The sequence below is a fragment of the Podarcis raffonei genome, chromosome 4 (assembly GCF_027172205.1).
Source record: "Podarcis raffonei isolate rPodRaf1 chromosome 4, rPodRaf1.pri, whole genome shotgun sequence".
Lineage (NCBI taxonomy): Eukaryota > Metazoa > Chordata > Lepidosauria > Squamata > Lacertidae > Podarcis > Podarcis raffonei.
The window spans coordinates 69,228,447-69,250,077 of NC_070605.1; the positions used below are offsets into that span (position 1 = coordinate 69,228,447).

The 21,631-nt window shown below is 39.7% G+C and overlaps 1 protein-coding gene across 1 annotated transcript in view; it reads left to right on the plus strand.

Moving 5' to 3' along the window:
• The first annotated feature begins 737 nt into the window (after positions 1–737).
• Positions 738–21,631, plus strand: part of MID1 (midline 1) — a 198,265-nt gene continuing 177,371 nt past the window's right edge. The window contains exon 1 of the mRNA XM_053387246.1: positions 738–1,017. The gene's annotated coding sequence lies outside the window, so the exon portion shown is untranslated. The remainder of the gene's footprint in view (positions 1,018–21,631) is intronic.

Below are 21,631 nucleotides of genomic sequence, written 5' to 3' on the forward strand. Positions count from 1 at the left end.
CTGGTGAAATATTAATCTGCTGACATATTCATGTACAATAGATTCCTACATGGATTGGGCAATTTCTCTACACATCATGGTGGACTTCAGTTTTTGCAGAAATTCACCCAAGTTTTACATTGAGGTGCTTCAGGGTGTAATACAATGATACAATGTGCTGAAACCCACACATTGTAGCTGCAGTTCATACGCCCGACTTCTGGTTGGCTGTAAGTTAAAAAAAGCAAGGTTTAAAAATGGGGGGTGGGACCAAAATAGCAGAGGAAGGATTGGAGTGGGGGAAGGTGGTGCAGGGTGTGGTCTTAACACTTACAAGGGCGTTTAATTACACATAACCCAAAAGAAAATTAGTTTTGAAGTTTTTTTTATAAGAGCATTCATTTTTTTGTAGTGGCTGCTTTATCTCAGAATGTCATCTCCCCTACTAACTGAAAACTATTTATTGAAAGAGGCACATTTGTTTAATTTCTGTAGGTAATCAATAGTAGTTTTACTCATCAAGGAGACCCATTGAAATCATTGGACTTACTTGATTTCAGTGGGTCTACTCTAATGTTTAATGTAATGCAGTAATATGCATCACCCTAAGGCACGCTTTCAAAGTTTTACCCATTTTGTAGTGGCTTCCAAGCAAATTGCATTTTATTAACTCATTTGGCATTTCTTGAGTTAACTGAAAATAGTTTTAAGTTACCTATTCTTCTCTGTCTTCTTCCAGGAATGCAATTTACAGTTATGTATATAAGGAAACCTGTTAGACTTAAATCAGCCCGGCTGGTGTTTAAGCTGCCTAGAGAGACAAGTAAGCAAGCAGCCCACACCCTGCAAAGTGGGAGTGATTGGTAGGCTGGACAGAGCACAGCTTCCTGAATCAAACTGACTACAAAACCGTTCAGCTGGTCCTAAGAGAAACAACACAGACCAGGAACACACACACACAAGAACCCCTATCAAGTTTTTACAACAGAACTTCTGGAAAATAGAATCAACTAGCACAAAAGAATAATGGAGGAAGAGGTAAGATATTTGAGCTTTGTGTAGTATCTTTGTTTTCAAAGCAGAGGAGGGAAATATCAGATTGTCTAGTTCTTTACAGCTGTGATTTTTTATTTTTTTAAAAATAAAAAACCTCCTAAAATGGCTTTGTGTGTGTGTTATAAATATCTCCAGACAGTTTATAGTGGTTGTGCTCAGCACCAGCTGTGTGGGCAATCAGTTGTTCTGGCTTATCCGACACCCCATGCGCTTCTAATTATGCTGCACTTTCTTTTCCAAAGAGACAACAAACTTTCTTATCTTAGATGTGGAATCTGAAGGGAGGGGGGAGGGGAGGAGGAGAAGATGTGAAATTGCCGGGCAAAAACAATGATTTGCACATTGCATCTTTCGGTTTGGAATTCCAAGGGCATTTTCCTTGAATCTGGAGAAAAGTAAAAATCCCAGTCTTGGAGAACACGCATTGGTGTCCTTTTTCTGCTGCACAGCATTTCCTAGTACTTGCATGCAGAAAAAACAAGTAGCAACTATTTCATCACAGTAGACTGACGGATGTGTCTGGAGAGTTGTGAGTGAAAGGGATTCTTAAACTGTTTTCTTTTGAAACAGCCGTATTCTAGAGCACCAAGTGGCATACAAAAAAACTATTCCAAAACAGGTGCAGGGCTTTTAAAAGTGTGATACAGTTTTTCTTTCTCTCTAAGAATTAATTATAAGCCTTGAAGAACCACATTACCTGTATTGTAGGCTTTGATTCCTTGAAGTGCTGAGAAAAGAAAATACAGTGTTAATATTCCTGAAAAGTATTATCTGTTCAGCAGTTGGTAGTACTAGTGTTGACGCAATGTTCCCTTTCTTACCACTAAGTAATTTTCTATCTATGAATGCCTATATAATAACTAGGCAATAGAACTGGGAGCTTCATGATATCTGTGGAGTTTAAAATAAAAATTCAGAATAAAGGACAAAAGCAATTTAAATGTATTTATTAATCTAAGTCACACTCATAAATATATATATATCTATCTAGCATTAATAAACTGCTGCAATTCAGAATTAATTAATTAATGTATTTTCTTTTAGGAGTTTCTGCAGAGGAGCAGTGTGACTTAGCTATCTTCGGAAATGAAATGAAATTTCATTTCTGGCTATCATTTATGTCAATGTCCCTACCCCCCCCCCATTGATGTGCATTCATAGGCATTGCACAAATAAAATAAATGAAACGTTTGTCTAGGGCAGTATATGAAAGTAATATTGGGATTACACGCAAAGCTGATGGATTGCTGACCACCAAATATAATAACTATGCTCAGTAATGTGTTTCTGATTTCAACCTCTTTATGTTTGTACAATGCCATTTATTACAATGGAATTTGTCTGCAGTAAAAAATCTGGAACCTGAGAACTAGAAGTTTCCTAACTGTAAATGTACTTCATGCATTTCTGGGTCGGTTTTTATTGTGCTCCAAAATGATTAATGTAAAATGTTTTATTTATGTAAGACATTTTTATACAATCCTTCATCAATGATTCCATGGCAGTGCACAACAGTGCAAGTACCTTTCCAATGAAATTGACACCAAATACAATAAAATAATCCAAACCCATATTAAACAATCCAATTTGTATTAGTGGCTAAAGAGAAATGTTGATAAAACATGCTTTGTTAGACTAACTGGAAGCCAGCGTGGACATATTCACCTGGAATGGAGGATCTTCAACATCTTAAGGATCTTGGCTTCACAGGAAACAACACCAAAAAAATCCATGGAGAACAATTTTTTAATTACTTAAAATATGATTGAGTGGGAAATGATACCTTTGAGAGCATGACCTCACAGCATGCCATAATCACTTGTGGTTGTATCCAATGATGTCTTTGCGTTAGTGGAAAGCAGTTCTATTTGTGGAAGGTGACACCCTACTGAGGGCTGGGGAGCCTCTAGAACAGGGGGAGGCAACCTAAGGCCCGGGGGCCAGATGCGGCCCAGTCGCCTTCTAAATTCGGCCCGTGGACGGTCCAGGAATCAGTGTGTTTTTACATGAGTAGAATGTGTGATTTTATTTAAAATGCATCTCTAGGTTACTTGTGGGGCATAGGAATTCGTTCATTCCCCCCCAAAAAAAATATAGTCCAGCCCCCCACAGCTGAAAAAGGTTGCTGACTCCTGCTCTAGAACATGGCACAGAAGGCTACAGTAGCTAGGGTGGAGTGGCAAAAATTGGGTGTGCTGCGCTGGCAGTGTTAGGTATACCCCTTTGTCTCAGTACAACAATGGTAGAAAACCTGTTGTTCTCTAGATGTATTGGACTACAACTCCAAGCATCCCTGTCCACAGGATTGTGTGTAGTTGCAATGGAGTCTGCTGGTGGCTTTGGACTGGTGAACAAGCTGAAGTGTAATTCAGACAAGACAAGCATTGCATATATTTAGCAGAATTTGTATACTGCTTAATTGTAAAAACCTCTAATCAAATGTTGGTTGAGGGTTGTGATGATTCTGAATGAGGTATTCAGCCTTTTTCTGCACTCCTCGTGAAGAAACAAGGATGGAAATGGGGGTTTCTTAACTTCCAAGACCTGGATGCTTAGTTATAATGGCAGTGGCCGCAAGCGGATTTTTTTTACGAATCATCTTCTACTCAAAATGTATCCTGTCCTGAAAGAAAACCCAGACTTAGTCTTAGTTTGATGCAATGGGCCTTGTGTGGAGCTGCCTCTGAAAATTGTCTGGAAGCTTCAGCTGAATTAGCACACAGCTGGGATGGTACTGTTGGAAGCTGCCTGTTCAGGCCATATAACACCAGTGCTTTCTCAGCTTCACCAATTACTAGTTTTCTTCTAGGTACAGGTCAGTGTGCTTGCTCTCACACTTTTAAATCCTGAAACAATTCAGGACCAGAATATCCTAGGAATTGCATTCCTCCATAGGTACCTGTGTGGGACTTCAGTTACCCTACAAGGACACTTCTTTGGGTACCACTAGGTCCACTCCTTTGGGTACCACTAGGAATGCAAGTAAGTAGCCAGGAAATAGCCTCTTCTGTTGTGGCATCCAGGAATCTTGCATAGCTTCTGTAGAAATATTTCTTGGCTCTTCTTGCTGTCTGATTTTAGGTGGGCAGAAAAAAATCATTTTATTTAGACAGACATTTTCAGGACTCTCATTATGTATCTGTTGCTATTCATTTTAACAGCTTTTGTCAAAACTGGTTGCTTTATTGTTATAGTTCATTTTTAAGATGTGCTTCATTGCGTGCAGTATCCTTTAAAATTTATTTCTTGTATATATTTTAATGAAGGTGGGATATTAATGAAATTATAGTAGGAATAATGCTATGCCATTTATGTACAGAGCCATATCTAGAAGTACCTTTGGTCATTCTGGTGCAATGTCTGACAAATGTTTAGCCACTAGGTGTCTTAAGTGTGCTAGAAATTAAAATGATTGAAAAAACAGTAATTATTTCAGTGGGGTTTTTTTTTTTTAATTCTTTTGAACTATAGTAATATTCTCCAGTTTCTACATCTATATAGGACAGAAACTTTGCACTCTTTTGTGAGTTGTTCAAAATGGCAAGATCCAATACATTTCTCCTTTCTCATTTTTTGCAATAATGTGCAAAAGATGGAGTTTTTCCACCTCTGGAGTTTGGGCATCTCCCTTCATGGAATGTGTGCCTTCCTCTCTTGTAGCTTACACTGTACTGGTGAAACAATGAAGTGTGGATTACTTGCTGCTTCCTCTTTTTCAAGTTCCTGTCGTGTCCCTTTAACTGTTAGCTGCGGTTCTCTGGGTTTAAGACTATAGAGTCATAAGAAAACACCTATATCTGACCAGGGGTATGAGAATAGCTGCTTACATGGTCCAGAGGTGGGCAGAGGTTGTGGCCCAGTGCAGCAGCCCCTCACACCCCCAGGGGGAGAAAATGACTTTGCCATGGCAGCTGGCCATTGGGGCACCTCCCTGACTGGTTGCTCTCCTGAAGTTTGAATGTGCCCTATCAGGGGCAAGCTGATGGGCGGAGCCTGGGTGGTAAAGTAATAGATGATTTAAAAAAAATAATTTGTATACTGCTTATAAGCCAAAATATGTGCATCTAAGGCATGCAATAGGGACGCGGGTGGTGCTGTGGGTTAAACCACAGAGCCTAGGACTCGCTGATCAGAAGGTCGGCGGTTCGAATCCCCGTGATGGGGTGAGCTCTGTTGCTCGGTCCCTGCTCCTGCCAACCTAGCAGTTCGAAAGTATGTCAAAGTGCAAGTAGATAAATAGGTACCGCTCTGGCAGGAAGGTAAATGGCGTTTCCGTGCGCTGCTCTGGTTCACCAGAAGCGGCTTAGTCATGCTGGCCACATGACCCGGAAGCTGTACGCCGGCTCCCTCAGCCAGTAAAGCGAGATGAGCACCGCAACCCCAGAGTCGGTCACGACTGGACCTAATGGTCAGGGGTCCCTTTACCTTTACTTAAGGCATGCAATATCCATACAATATTGATAAATGAAGATGATAATTGTGATTTTAATGAGAAATAATGCGGGCCCATACAGAGAGCCATATTTTATGTTGTGCTTTAGGGAGACTGGATACTTGTAATGTACCTTAATACCAGCATTTTCCTGACCACTTTGCCTAAAGCGGTAGCTGTAGAAAAATACAATATAACAGCCTGATCTGTCTCAGAAGGAATTAAGGTCACAAGATTATTATTATATTCATTCTGAGGAAGGCAACTAGCCATAATACAGAGTATTATGGGAATGCAGTTTCTTAAACTGTGCTAACCCTATAGCTTTCCTCCATAAGCCTTGGGGTAATATATATATTTTTAAATAAGATTCAACTAAGTACTAAAACATTAATATTTTTGAATAGTTCTGATAGAAAGGCAGCTTTCAACTTGCAATATAATCTGTGGAGCAGAATTAAAATCTAGTTTTATAAATTGATTTCTGATCACAAGGCATTTGGTTCTCTGATTTCCGACTTAATCTTTGTGAAATATGAAATGCAGCGCTATTGTTGAAAGCTGCCCTAGCAAAAAGAAAATGAAGCATTCTGGTGCCATGTCCCAACAGACCTCCTGAGTTCATGTAGGCACTTGAGGCACCGTCTTTATAGTTGTCTAAACATGAGGCAAGGCTGAAGGGAGAGAAAATCTCTTTGATATGACAGACTGAGCTTTAACATATGACTGGTTGGGATTTTTTGTTTATGTGCCAGGCTGTGAACCTCTATACTTTGTAGCTATTGCTCTTTATGGGAAAGCTGCAGTTAATTTTATACTCTGAACAGAATGAGTATTGCAGGGGGACTTTTTAGATGGAAATACAGTCGTACCTTGGATCCCGAATGCCCTGGAACTCGGACATTTTGGCTCCCGAATGCCACAAACCCGGAAGTTATTGTTCTGGTTTGCAAACGTTCTTTTGGAACCCAAACGTCCGACGGAGCTTCCGCAGCTTCTGATTGGCAGCAGAAGCTTCCTGCAACCAATCAGAAGCCACAATTTGGTTTTTTGAATGTTTTGGAAGTTGAACAGACTTCCGGAACGGATTCTGTTTGACTTCCAAGGTACAACTGTACTTAAAATCATAGAATCTTAGAGTTGGAAAGGACACCAAGGGTCATCTAGTCCAACCCACTGCAATGCAGGAATCACTTCTCTCATTTCAAAATTTAGTAAGCCAGCCCTGGGGACCTCCTGCTCATTCTGCAAAGTAGGGATCTGTGCTTCCAGTTCACAATCCTGCCCAGACAGCAACGCTGGAGACTTGATCTGTTCTCAGCACTGCTAGTACTAATTTTGCCCTTTTATGCACTTGTCACTTTACTATAATTCAGCAAGGCAATGCCTTTGTTCTTGTTTATTTTTGTACCACACCCTTCCTCCATTGAGCTAAGGATGGTGTACTTGACTTTATTCTCACAACAATCCTGTAAGGTAGGTTATGCCCACATGGATGGCATAAACCAGAGGTAACTACTGTATAGATTTCAGTAGAATGTGCTTAACTCTCCTTTTGCAATCAATAGAACTTAAAATTCTGGCTAGGCACACTATTCTTGCTACAGGGTGCAGGAAAAGAAATCTCAGGAGGAAGGACTGTAAAACAGAGTGGTATTAAATCTAGAGTAGGGATGGGTGAATCTCATAAACCTCATTTCTCTGTTTTCCATCTTGTCCAAACTTAAATTCAGTTCTCCACACCAGTTTGCGAATTCTTTTTTTAAAGGGTCCTCATGAAAATACATTAGCATTTTAGTGCAGTTTTCTCCTATTGTACACACTTTTCTGTGAAATTTTGCCTAAAATATTGCACTCATTTCTGCAAATCAGTTTTCTCTGATATACCATAATATGTTTTGTATGTTGTCTTCACTAATATATGTGTGTTTGTGCACACTTTATGCCAAGTATATGCTTTCGTGTACACATTACTTGGTTGGAAAACTGCACTGGAAAATTTGGAGAAATGCAGGTTTCAAAGGATGAGTGTGTCACTTCTCAAACTGTTCTAGGAAGTGTGAATTAGGTCTATTCACTTTTAATGGGGAACTGAACCAAATTTCCTCCCCATTCCTAATCTAGGGTTGTATTCAACCTAAAAGCTGATATTTGTAGACAAACATATTGCTGCCATACTTAATAGCATTTTTCAAACACTGGGGCATGATTTACAATGTGGTAGCAAGATATAGCGATCAGTACTCATATCTTCCCTACTTCCCACTTTATGCTTTTTTAAGGTAGCAGGTAGCAGCTTTGAAATTACTTCCTCGTTGTATAATGTCATGGTTCGATTTTCTGTTAGGACACCATTTATGCACCAGATAATTGTAATTTTTTCAATTGATATTGAATAATGCCACATAGCAGTTTGAAATGTTCTGTCTCTTGCCAGAGTTATGCAGCTGCGCTTAAAACTCTGCTGGCTAACTCAGTATATAATATGTTTTGCTTCTGAAACGCTGCCATATTACCTCCATTAGCACAGTGGTTGGTTTGCAAACATCTGTTTGCTCTTATTTTGCCTATGCTTCTTCAGATCTATTTCTACATGACGTAAATCAGTGGCATTTGACTGGGATGTGTGATTTGTTTGCTAAATAAAATGTTAAGAAATCGAGCGAAATAGCTACCCTGGAGCAATGACATGAATAGACACATACAGGGGGAAAGATGCTGATTGTGTGTGATGTCTTTCATGAGTTCAGATAGTCACGTGATTATCCATTTAGAAATAATTATTGGCCTCAGAAAACCCAGACCTAACCAGAGAAAGGATAAACAAAATCAAGGAAGTGGAATATATATATATACATATATGTGTATGCATGCTTGGATACAAAAGATTTTTGTTCATGGAATATCTTCTCACTGTCAAAAGCTGCACTGCATAGTCATTGCCAACTCTGCAGGATGGCTGGATGTAAACCCAGTTGTGTTGGAGGTGATGTAGTGTTCCCAGACTAACTCCCAGCACACAGCAGACAGAATTTTGGGAGGAGCTTGCTGCAAACATTGGTCAAGAGACAGAAGAAAGGATACAATGGTACCTCGGGTTACAGACGCTTCAGGTTACAGACTCCGCTAACCCGGAAGTAGTACCTCGGGTTAAGAACTTTGCTTCAGGATGAGAACAGAAATCGCGTGGTGGTGGCGCAGCAGCAGCGGGAGGCCCCATTAGCTAAACCTCAGGTTAAGAACAGTTTTAGGTTAAGAACGGACCTCCAGAATGAATTAAGTTCTTAACCCAAGGTACATCTGTATTTTTGTGGCCCAATGGACATCTGGTTAGGTAAAACATCTGGGATTCTATAGGGAGTTTTGATCCCTTAGTTCCACATCTTTGCTGGGAGCAGTCTGTTAAGATCTCGTATGGGTAAGAGATTCTAGCTGTCCAGAGGATGATGCCAAAACTGTGGGTGTGTATATGAGATACTATACAGGTCCAATCAAAGTTATCCCTCCATTCACTTTAATGGGCCTCAGTTTTGTTGATTTTTTAAAAAATTCTCCATGCATAAACTATGCACACTGCAAGGTTCTAAATGGATGCAACTTGTTTTATATATCAACATTCTTACTGTTCCAATAACTAATGAAGGATGATAAATTGTGTGCAGTTTCCTCTTACGTAACTGGCCACTTTTGCCGTTATGGAGGTCATTTATGTATGTTCAATTCTGCATGAAGTTCAATTTTTTTCTAGCACTTTGCATACACACACACACACACACACACACACACACAATCTTAGCTACTTGACCTTAATATAATATTAAATGTCTACCTCATATCTATCTATCTAATTGCAAAGGCTAAAAGAAAGTGAGTTATGTAAGCTAGTGATCGCTTTAATTGAAATGGAAAGCAAAAATTATGTGCTATGGGACATAACCATCATGAATGATAATAATGGGCATCAACATGTGTCCTGCATTTCCAATAAATAGAGTCATATCTGCTGATAATTTTCCTGAGATTGACTAGGGTGATTTGCCATCTGGTCATTATTTTCAGAAACTTTTCTTTTAAGTTTGAATACAAGAGAACGGTGTTATTACGTTTCAATATCTATTCCCATTATACATATGTCAAAGGTTTGCCAGTATTTTAACCATATAGTTTTGCTTACTCTGCCTTGCCTTCTGTGTCCTGGGAGGCCATATAGACTTTTATATTTACTTCAAAAACAGAAAACAACTTTTTTTCCAGATGTTGTCAATTCCCTTGTTTAAAAGTAGAATTTTTCAATTAAGGGTCACATGCTTGGATCTTAAAATCAATTTCCTTACGTTTCCTGCCCCCTTCTCCCACTGTGAAAACCCTTGAAACTGCCACCCCATGACTCTGCAGGACATAGGCGGCTGCTGCTGAACAAAGAATAATGGGGCATGGCGAGGGGCTGCTGGCCTAAAGAAAGAATGTCCCCAGAATTGATGTGGCTTATTTAGTTGCTCTCCACATCCCATCCCACATGGTTCAAGATAGCCCCTCCCACTCTTGGAGGGACACAGGTAACTGGTGGTGGTGGAGAAACTTTCCTTCTGTAAGCTTCCTTAGTTTTCATTTTCAACCCAAAGTAGTGTATCCTCCTGCATGCATGCTTAATCAAAACTCAGAAAATCAAGCTCTACTTAATAATATCTATATACTGATATTGATTAGCTTTCCATTTAAATTTTCCCAGTAGTGCTCACTGTCTTTACATTCCAGAAGCAACTGAAGAGAGAGTGTTGACAGATCTGTTGCAGTGAATTTGGGGAATGGCAAGATGTGGGAGGTATCTTCATTGTATGAATTAAGAACAAGTGTTTGAATTGTCCTTTATTTCAGCCCATAAATTATGGCATGATTCACATAGTAGTCACTCTAGTTTGATGGTTACGTAATCCCCTTTGGAAAAATCCAAGAATTTATTCTTGATCTGTGTTGCCATCTGTCTATAGTTATTTTTACTTCTAGCTTTAAACTATAAAACAGGAGAGTATTAATTCAGATTCGTGGATGACTTGTTTCTTGCATCAAATAAAATAATACATTTAGAGCGATAATGGAAATGTTCAGAGGAAATAATATTAGCAATAATTGTGCATCTATTGAAAAATAATAACGATAAACATTAGTACTATTCATTATATGGCATGCTGATCCTAAAATCCTGGCAAGGCTGAGATGGGAGTTTGTAAGTAGTTCTGTAACTCATCTCAACAGGAGAATTAAAACAGAATTTAGGAAGTCAGCTGTAGCACAAGGTCAGTCTCGAGTAAGTAACGGGTCCAGGTCAAAACTGAGGAGTAAGCCTGAAGAAAACTGGAAATTGGAAGCAGTAGGCAGACAAGGAAGTTGGAAGATTGGGAAGGAAGCAGGTGGCAAGAAGAGCCATGAGTGGGTGGGAAGGTTAACAAAAAGAGACTTTTCAACTTCCAGGATATGCTTTAGTACAGGCAAAATGCCAGCTATAACCTGGAAGCACTTATAACCAGGCTAGAACCAAACAGCCACCAAGGAGCCATGTTTGTAGCCTAGAAAGAATTCCCCCTTTTCTCTCTTGACCTATACTTCATTCATTCTTGATATAAAGTGTGTTTATACCAAACAGAGACTAGGAAGCACCTGATTCAAACCCTCATGCTGGTAATAAAATGAACTAGTCAAATATAATTTGGTTGAAAGGTATGAGTATGAAAATGCATCCATGAATAATTTGTGCAATGCAAGACACAGCCATGCAAAAACACATATCCACCATAAAATATAACCTTAAACAAGGAGGGGAATGGAGCAATATTGTCTGCTGACTATGTCTGGAATGTTCGAGATGATGGCTGCGTGACAATAAAACAATGAATAAAATTTGTTTTGGGGCTTAGGATAAAGCACTGACTTGATACAATCAACAAATCTATATTTGACATGTCCCCTGTGGTCCTGCCACAGCACTGAGTCATTAATTACTGTGGTTCGTGTGGATCAATGTCCATTCTTTGCAGGGTATCCATTATATGTACTTGCTTTAGGGACCAATGTTGTCGTCCTGTATGATTCAGGATAAAAATTAGTCAGTGAACCAAGATCAGGGTAGGTGGGGGGAAGGACGAAAAATAGCAGCAGAGAACCACGACAAAAGGAAATGGGATTGATTTGATTTTTTTTATACTTTCCATTACCTCACATTTGTGAGTCAGTATTTCTGAGGTCAGCCAGTAACTTTAGAAGTTGAGTTAGAGCAAACTTTGTGAATAGGTTTTCTCTTTCTTTGTTAAGACGGTTGCAAAGTTCCATTGTATGTGAACTTTCTTTTTGTCCTTCAGAAACAAACCCACACAAGATCAAATCTGAGAAGCTGATTTGTTACGTCAGGTGCTTTCAGACTTTTTGCCTTCATGGGACTTATTCCACATTGATTTGTCTGCCAATGAACTCCGGTCAGTTCATGTGGAAAGTTGGCCAGCTTGTCCTGAAAATGTACTGTGGGATATACTTGACACTTCCCCAAAGTTGCTGAATGGCGGTGATGTGCAAACTATTCGCCAGGGAAACTGCAGTTACTGATTTTCTTTTTGGGTTACTCTTATAAGTTTATCTGGACTTCTCAGAACACAGCCATCCCCAGAAGACCTCCTGTGGCATTCTTCAGGATGGGCTTGACCTTCCAGAGAGGCTTTTCAGGGGAGAAGGGGGTGGGAAACTTTCCTTCTGCAAACATCCCTAACATAACCTATCTCAGGATCCAGGCCTATGTATTTGGTAGTGGGCATCCTTGCACACAGTAATGCAGGTGGCTGACACTGACATGACAATCCTGTAAAAGGTTTCGTATAAGCACATGTTTGGACTGGCAATTCCATGTATTTGTAATGTAAACAAGCTTTTTCAGTTGGCATGAAATGAGCATTGACATCAATTGTACACGTCCTAGTCACTTTTCTCTTCTGGCCAGGAAGAGAAATGCCACAAGGACCTCTTCCTGTTGCACCCAGCCAAGTCAGGTGCACTAAGCAGGTAAGCCTGCCGCTGAAGAGTAGACACATGCCTAGGAATGCCAGGATTGTTAAAGTAACTAGTGGGACAGGAAGGAGATGAACTAAGTGGCTCAAATATTAAGCTGATAAGAACAGATTAATTAACATAGGTGTTTTCACCTTCAGACTATGAGCTCTGTTGGTTAGAGCATGGTGCTGATAACGCCAAGGTTGCAGGTTCAATCCCCATATGGGACAGCTGCATATTCCTGCATTGCAGGGGGTTGGACTAGATGATCCTCTATAATTCTCTGTGTTATAGAGATTCTATCATTTTAGCCATCTAGATGTCTGAGGAAGATCCTGGTTGACTGCAAGGGCATATAACAGAACTCTCTGGCTCTGCTAATAAGCACAAAAGTCAACATTCTATTGACAGGATTCTTTGCTAAAATATCTTGGTACTGCTCTGTTACTGCTTTCCATTCATAGTGCTATTGCTACAGAGTGATAACCAATGTGCGCCACGTTTTCCACATTTGAAATTTGAATAATATGGTACGTCAGATATTGCTATGTTGTAACTGCTGGCAAATACCCACTTTTTAATGCCAAGCAGCTCTTTAGATCTCTGTTGACTTGGTTGATGTAGGTTTCTACAATATCAAGCTCATTCCTATAAAAAATGAAAGTTTAATTAAAGCTCTGCATCTAAAATTATTTTGTAAAGATTAAATCAGACTGTAATTCGTAAATGACAGTAATTACAGAGAGCTGCAGTTCCATATGTCTGTTCAAAGCCATCTTTAACAAGTTGCCTGGAGACTTTTTTTTTAGTACTTGGGCAAGCTAAAGACCCAAATAAGGTACGTTTGGAAGAAGACATTTTACCAAGTATGATTTAGTAATATTCCTATATCAGAACCATATCTATAATTCATAATGTTTATATTTAAGACAGATATAAAATAAAGCGGGTTAATTCAAAACAGCACCACAAAAATGTTGTCCATCAACAATGGGTGGCAGATAAAGCTATCTTTTAGCTGATCGCAATCCTGTTAGTTTTTGTAAATATCTTGGGTGGAGTATTTGTTTCTGTGAAATAGCAAATTAAATGCTGTGTGTTTATACTGTTCTTAGATTTTTGTAAGCTTCCTTGAAGCTCCCTTGGGCCTGAAAGTGCAAGGGGTTGGGTATTGTAACAAAGTAAAATGAATAATGTAAGCCCTTTTCCACGTAACTGGAAATTATGTACAGTGAATAGATGCGGTTGCAGTGAGAGTGTATCCAGTGTCAGCCTACACACATGTATGACTTGATGCCCCCTGCTTTTCTCTGCACCCTAGGTTGCAAATATAGAGCCTAGGGGGCAACATGCACAGATTCTGTACAAAACAGACCCAATGAATGCATCGGGGTTAGGGGAGCAGGGACAGTTGGTTTGATCCTGCTTCTTTGTACATAATTTTCAAGCACATAAAGTGATCATGATAAAAGAAGTTCTTCTGGGACAGTGAAGAAAAGACAGAAAGATATGAGCCTCTCTCTGCCCCGAGCAATCAGTGGGGAAGAGCGTGAATGAGAAAGCAGAGGTGTAGATTGTATTTTAAGTTTCAAAGCCACGTTATTGAACCAAAGCTATGAGCAGATACAATATGAATATAGGTTATACAGCAGAAATATATGAAGTTGTATTATTCATCAGGGTCCTGAATGCACATGCAACTTTGATGTAATGAAAGAGTGAACGAAAGTTCATCATTAAACAATCTGCCTTTGACGTTTGGCCAGGATTCAAAGAGTACCCCAGTGACAGGCTGTCTCTCTCTCTTTGTATGTGTGCAATCACAGTTTCTACTATGGAATTGTGATGTCATTCTGTTTAAGGATGCCAGAAGTAGTGGGGAAAGGGCCTGGAATACTTTAGGGATGATATGTATGGGAGTTTTCCTCCCCTATATACAAACTTTCTGAATTTTCACTCTAAATGTTTTGATAGCATTAAAAGCTTGTGTCCCTCCTGTTACTCATCACAGTTTGCTAAGCAGCATGTTCATGCCAGGTTTGCAATGGAATATGGTAAAGTTATATCATTTTAGGCTGTACATTTTTGGAAGCTTCCCAAGAGATCAGTTTTCTTGCATGGGTTGAATACTTTGGGGGGGCAATCAGAACTTGGGCTAGTTTCAAAGGTTGAGATAACTGATAAATGATAACAAAAAGTTAGCTTAATTAGGTGTTTCATGAAAGAGCTTTTCCCACCCATTTCATTTAGATGAAAATGATTTGGAGTGGAACAAAACCACCTAACACATTGCATGTAACAGGTAATTGATGCAATTTGATACACACTTACCTGGGAGTAAGCTACTTTTAAAAATGGACTTCCTTCTGAGTAGACATCTGTGATTGCAATAAAAATGAATGGAATCTTTCTACACACATCCCAAACACTTGCATTAAACTCTTTCAGATGTCCCAGAAAGTACCACAAAAGTGTGAGTGTGCTAGTACACAGATTTCATTCATTTCCATGGGACTCTTTGCATACCTTTCTAGCATGCTATGCTTTTCAGAGTTTTAATGAGGATGTCTCTGCCATAGGCATAGGCCCATTCAAAGGAAGGAAGGAAAGACCCACCCACTGACAACCACTAGGAATTTCTACTGTGCAAGTTCCACCAAAACAAATCCAAATAGATTGCAAGAGCACAGAAGGCAGAGGTCCAGCATGGCATTCACATTATCAGCCAGCCCTGTGGTTTGGATAGTTATTTATGCATTGCCCAAAAGGAGGAAATGCATCACCAGAAAAAGTGGATGTAGAATTTACATAGGTAAAGGTAAAGGGACCCCTGACCATTAGGTCCAGTTGTGCCTGACTGTGGGGTTGCGGCGCTCATCTCGCTTTATTGGCTGAGGGAGCTGGCATACAGCTTCCGGGTCATGACTAAGCCACTTCTGGCGAACCAGAGCGGCGCACGGAAACACCGTTTACCTTCCCGCTGGAGCGGTACCTATTTATCTATTTGCACTTTGATGTGCTTTCGAACTGCTAGGTTGGCAGGAGCTGGGACTGAACAACAGGAGCTCACCCCATCACGGTGATTCAAACCGCGACCTTCTGATCAGCAAGTTCTAGACTCTGTGGTTTAACCCACAGTGCCACCCGCGTCCCTAGAATTTACATACACAAATTTAAATGTGTAGACAATGATGATGATTCAGTTTATTACCTGTGCATCACCAGCAGGCCCCAAGGTGAGACGGGTGACAAAAATGTAAAACAACAACAAAAACAATTAAAGCAGGATACAGTCCTGTATACAGTATTCCAGTATACAGCAATAGGGTGGGCCTTGAAAACAAATGCAAATTTAGAATGAATTATTCTAATTTAAGTAGGAATATGGTTCATCTTACCATAGCAGGGAAGACTGGTGGTCAGCATTGAGTGCTGCTCATTGCAACTGGTAGGGCAGAAGGCAGGAAGACCAGCTATAGTGGAAGGCAATGCCAGTGACAAGCAGACCCGCTCCTTAACTGGGCGGGGACTGGCTGAGAACAGACTAATGTTGGTTAGCCAGTATCTTGTTTATGGATACAAGTGGGTCAGCCCCTACTGCTGGTGCGAACTGCTGATGGGCCATTACAAGACACTTGCTCTTTCTTATTCTCCTTTTTTTATCTTTAAACTGGACTTGGCCCAGAGAGCCCTTCAAATAGAAGCTTGTCCTCTGTAACATGACACACATTGGCCACCCTAACTGCAGTAATAAAATAGGGCCTTTATGCTATGTTACCGGTAGTTGCCCTCCTGGGTCAGTGGGATTCATGGGTCTTTCAGCCATTCTGGATTGAAGTGGAGCTATGTTCTTATGTCTAAATGTAGAAACACAGGCTGCAGTGAGCTGCATGTTTTGTGTGTGAGAGCGAGTGTGTGAAATGTTGATTAATCAGGAAATAGAAGTTGTCAGCTCTTAGTTCTCTAATGGCATGAATGTTTGTCCTAAGCCTCAGCTGAAAGTGTTCTCTCTTCGTGTTATTGTTTTCATTTGGTTCCCTAGAGGAATAGTAAGATCCTGTTCATAAACTGGCTGGATGTTTAGTGAAGGGTAGGAAATAATTTAACCCATTTTTACTGGTTTCTCCTGTGTGTTTGGTGTACACTTGAAGGTCACTGTGTTTGTGGGTAATGAAAGATTAATTGTGTTGTGAAATATTAAAGAACTTTGCAAGAGAGCTTATTTCCAGTTTCTGTCCTGGATAAGAGTCCAGATGTAGGCTAGAGAACATTGTGGTAGATGGAACTATGGATGGAGAAGAAACTCAATTCACACTTTCTGAAACAATATGTAAACCAAAATACAGTCTAGTCTTCGTAAGGTTGGCTGAATATGTCAATTATGGTTTTTCTCAGTTTCTCCTTTTTCCCAATCTTAAATACAGCTCTCTGCATTCTCACATTAGTTTGTAATTTTATTAAGAAGTCCTCATGAAAATTGAACAATGCAAGAATCTAAACACAGCCATCCTTCAAAAATTTCACTTCTTCAGATGTTGCAATGCACTTTTCCAACCAAGTATTGCATGCAAAAATGTGTAAACTAGGGTAAAAATGAATATATTAGCAAAAGTAACATTAAAATGTGTTATATTGGAGAAAATTGCTTTGCAAAAGTGTGTATATCAGCTAAAATTTCATGGAATCATGTGTATATCAGGATAAATTAGCACTAAGATGATGGTGAATTATCAAGAGGACTCCATCCCCCCGCCTTTAGTCTGGTGTGGAAAAATTGTCCCATATCAGTAGATTAGGATCCAAGTGGTCTGTGTGAGTGGGGTGGGGATGCAGGTGGATTTTTCGTATTGTTTCGGTTGTCAATTTGCTAAAATATTACACTTTGCCGAAGTTCTCACTTCACTCTTTTCTAATACTGTATTCCTGATCTGGTCTGACTGTTGTTAATATATATATGTGTGTGTGTGTGTGTGTGTGTGTGTGTGTGTGTTATTAGTTGTTATTGTTATTAATTATTAAAATGAGCTGGTGATTTCCCAGGCCGGTATGCATCTTGCCTCAGGGTTTCTGTCTGAGTGACAAGGTGATCACCAACACCCTGCAGTTAAAGCAGTTTATGCAGCTGTATTTTTATTTTACCTGCTATGTAAAGTGGAAACTTGAAATCTGAATGGAATGTAACTTAAAGCCATGAACTGTGTCAGAAGTTAACCAAAAATTGATAAAGCTTGAAAGATCTTCCACCACTGCAACAAACTTTTTATTGATTATTTTCTTCCCTCCCTCCTCCCTCCCATCTCACCTCAGCCATTTATATTCAAGTTGCCTTGGGTTATTGGAAACAGACTAGCAGATAGCAACTTTTATTGTGAAGCAAATGAGTGACCCATTTCATTGATAGATTGGAATATTGAAAGTGAAACCCGCACCACCCATCCCACCTTTGCATCCCAGTACAGAGACTGCAAACCAGAGCCCTCCTTGAGAAGGATACCTAAAATTTTTATATAATTGAACTTAAATTCTTATACCAATGGGAAGGTTTGGTGCTCAGTTTTCCTGTAGCAAGTTTCTCCACCATCCCTGGTGGTGGCACCCATCTGTTTTAACACCTTATCTGTGTGTGAAGGTGTTAAAATATTTTCTTCAGTACAGTGCTACCTCAGGTTACATACGCTTCAGGTTACAGACTCCGCGAACCCAGAAATAGTGCTTCAGGTTAAGAACTTTGCTTCAGGATGAGAACAGAAATCTTGCTCTGGCGGCGCGGCGGCAGCAGGAGGCCCCATTAGCTAAAGTGGTGCTTCAGGTTAAGAACAGTTTCAGGTTAAGAACGGACCTCCGGAACGAATTACCGTAAGTACTTAACCTGAGGTGCCACTGTATTCATTCACTTTTCAGTTTAGTAGGTCATTTGTGCAATGCTGTTTGCAGAGCCATTCAAAAAGAAGATCCAAACAGAGGCATTGATGGTATTCATTAATGGAGATCAATTCCTTCCATTATCATAAAAGAGCAAACTCTTATCATATAAACATAGAAGCTGGTGGTGCTGGAAAAGGCCCTGCGATTTTACTGAGTGCAAAGCTGAGAGTCAGTTGAGGTATTTCAGGGAAACATTTCTGAAGCAGATCTAATATGAATAGAAATAAAATTTTCTGAATGGCATCCATACAAAAATGTATTTGCAGCTAGTACATGTGCAATTGCAGCATGGCTAAAAAATGTTCAAAGGGGCTTACTCCTAGGTAAGTCTACATAGGATGTGTTGTAGTGAGGTTATAATGGAGGGAGAAAGTATTAGGTAATTCCACCTTGAGCTGTTTGGAGGGTGGTAGAATATAAATGTAGTAAATGATAAATAAATATGCAATATCTGCCTTTTCAAAATGTGTAGAAATTTAGTGGTTCATCATCTATGCCTGGAAAGTGCATATGCTGACAGTTCTAGTTAGCTCAGTGTTTGAAGGAAAGGGAAAGGGCTTTGAAAGATGTTGAAGCAACAGTCCTTGTTTGGGCACATGGCAGTCTCTTGCCAGCACCCCTGGACACAAGACAGGCGTCTTTTCCATAGCCTATCTACAGATTCCAGGAATTAGCACTTTGTTTGAAAATAATATTCCATTTTGGAAGGAAGTTGGGGGGAAAATATTAAATAAATAAAATGTGCACATGTGGGACATCACTTAATATTTTAGTTAATGAGTGATTAACCAGCCTTTAATCAGACGCACCTCAGAAAATGTGTGTGCGCGCAGTACAGTGGTACCTCGGGTTAAGTACTTAATTCGTTCCGCAGGTCCGTACTTAACCTGAAACTGTTCTTAACCTGAAGCACCACTTTAGCTAATGGGGCCTCCTGTTGCTGCCGCACCACCGGAGCACAATTTCTGTTCTCATCCTGAAGCAAAGTTCTTAACCTGAAGCACTATTTCTGGGTTAGCGGAGTCTGTTACCTGAAGCGTATGTAACCTGAAGCGTATGTAACCTGAGGTACCACTGTATATAATTTTTTCTCCACCCTCCCAAGACTCCACTAATTTTGGCAGGAGTGACAAACAGGAATAGCTATGGCACTGGGGTGTATGGAACGGTTTAGATCTCTTTGTCAAGCTCAGGAGCCTATTAGGGCTGCAAAATTGCCTCTCCAATTATCAGATTGATTATTTGATGTTTGGGGAAGGAGCGATAAGCTTCTCAGCTGATTTGCGCAGATCCACCTGAGGAGCAAGGATGTGTTTCCTGTACTTTTGGTCACACCCATCATTAGAATGAGGCTTCCAGAGGGTTGGTCAAAAGGGAATGCAGTCCTTGGGCCATTAAAAAAATGGTAGCCACCCCGATTTGCAGTTTTATTATCTGTAGTTATAGGTCATTTTGGCTGCTTTCTGAAGAGAACAGTTTTTACAGCTTCAGCTGTGCCTGAAAATAACAGTGGCAGCTGAATATATTCCTTGGAAATCCTCCTTTTATGCAACTAAATTCTTATTTTTCTCTGTGGGATTTGTCTTATCAGCCTCAGCCTCTCACTTAACGCTTTCCCCTTGAACTTTGAAAAATGATAGTGGAATGCAATTTGTTCAGAGATGAACGTGGGGCTATTTTCCCAACAACTTGCTATTTACACAGACTATCCTAATCAAACGCCAGCACCAGTTAACATGCTAGGAAATATTGGTGGCTTATTCTTAAAGCCAAGTTGGGAGAGACTGCCATCTGTTGTCAGCTATTAACAGATAATGTCACTTCAGTAAATCCCCGTCATAATGTAATTGGTTCCTGATGATGCAGAAGTGCTGAAACACGTATGGAAAAATAAATGTCAAAAGTGAAGCCTGTTCGTTTCTTGGAGCAGGAAATGCTGATCTTGTGATCATCTTCCAAAGGACATTTTCTTTTAAAGGCAGCCCAAGCCTTTGAAGGTAGAAAAAAAAAACCTGTCTTTACAATGGCGAAGCAGGATTTTCAATGGCTTTATTGTTCCTTAATATATATATATATATATATTGTGAAATTCTCCGGAAACACCAATGTTCAAAAGGTGTGTAAGCTCAATAAAAAAAGTCCACAGAATATCTCTTCCACCAGGTATGTTAATTCTCAAATGATCTTTATTTTGAAATGTCTGAGTCCAGAATTCATACTTAAAAACAGTTTGGTATTTCTTCTTGAAATGAAAGATGGTATATAAATTATTTTTATCATCGTCATTTATCCCATATCTGGCGCAAGCAAAATATACCTGAGATGCAGCCGTTAGCTGATAATTTTGAAGACCAAATGCAGACCACAGTACGTTCTGAATTTTTATGTTCCTCTGGCAGAGAAATAACTCCTTCATTCTTTTTAGATTAATCTGTCAGTGGTATAGAAAAGGTGAACTGTAAGATATAAAAGCTTAGTAATATTCACTCTTCTTATGCACACTGCAAGTTGAAAAAGAATGTCTACCTATTTTCCTTTGGCTTTAAAGGACGATTTCAGGGCGTTGAGTGCCATCTCAACCCCCTGACAATCCACAGGGAAACTATAAAAGGCTTAAGGAATGCAAAACACAAATTCTATCTATAACAAGAGAGAGAAATGAAGTGAGCTTCATAAAACCCATACACAGCTAATTAACTCTGCAATGCACACAAATGATTACAGATGTTCCAAAAATGTAACCTTTCCCTAGTCTGTATTTGAGAATCAGACTGTCGGGATTTTAGGTTTCCTCTCCGAGAATTGTCCAGAATGAAAAAGAATATGAAAAAAAACTTGCGGTCACAAATATATATGTTATATATAAGTTCACATTATTAATCAACCATCTGAGCCTAGCTGAAGCTGCAAGAATAAAATAATTATACCTCAGGGATGTTAAGAACCATGCAGGATTTTTTTTGTGTTAAATACTGTCATTTCTTCCGTTTTTCCCATGAAGCCTGTCTAGCAATAATTTAATTCTAGAGCACTATAATTTAATATTGTGTTATCGTTTGCCAAACAGACTTTCAATAAGGGTCTGAAAGAACTAAAGCCAACCTTTATTTCCCCAACTGCCATCTCCGGGTTTTGGGGGGGACTTTGAGCAAATGTCCCTAAGTGACAGGAGGTTCATTTCAGTTGCCATTTTCTGTTTTCTGCACC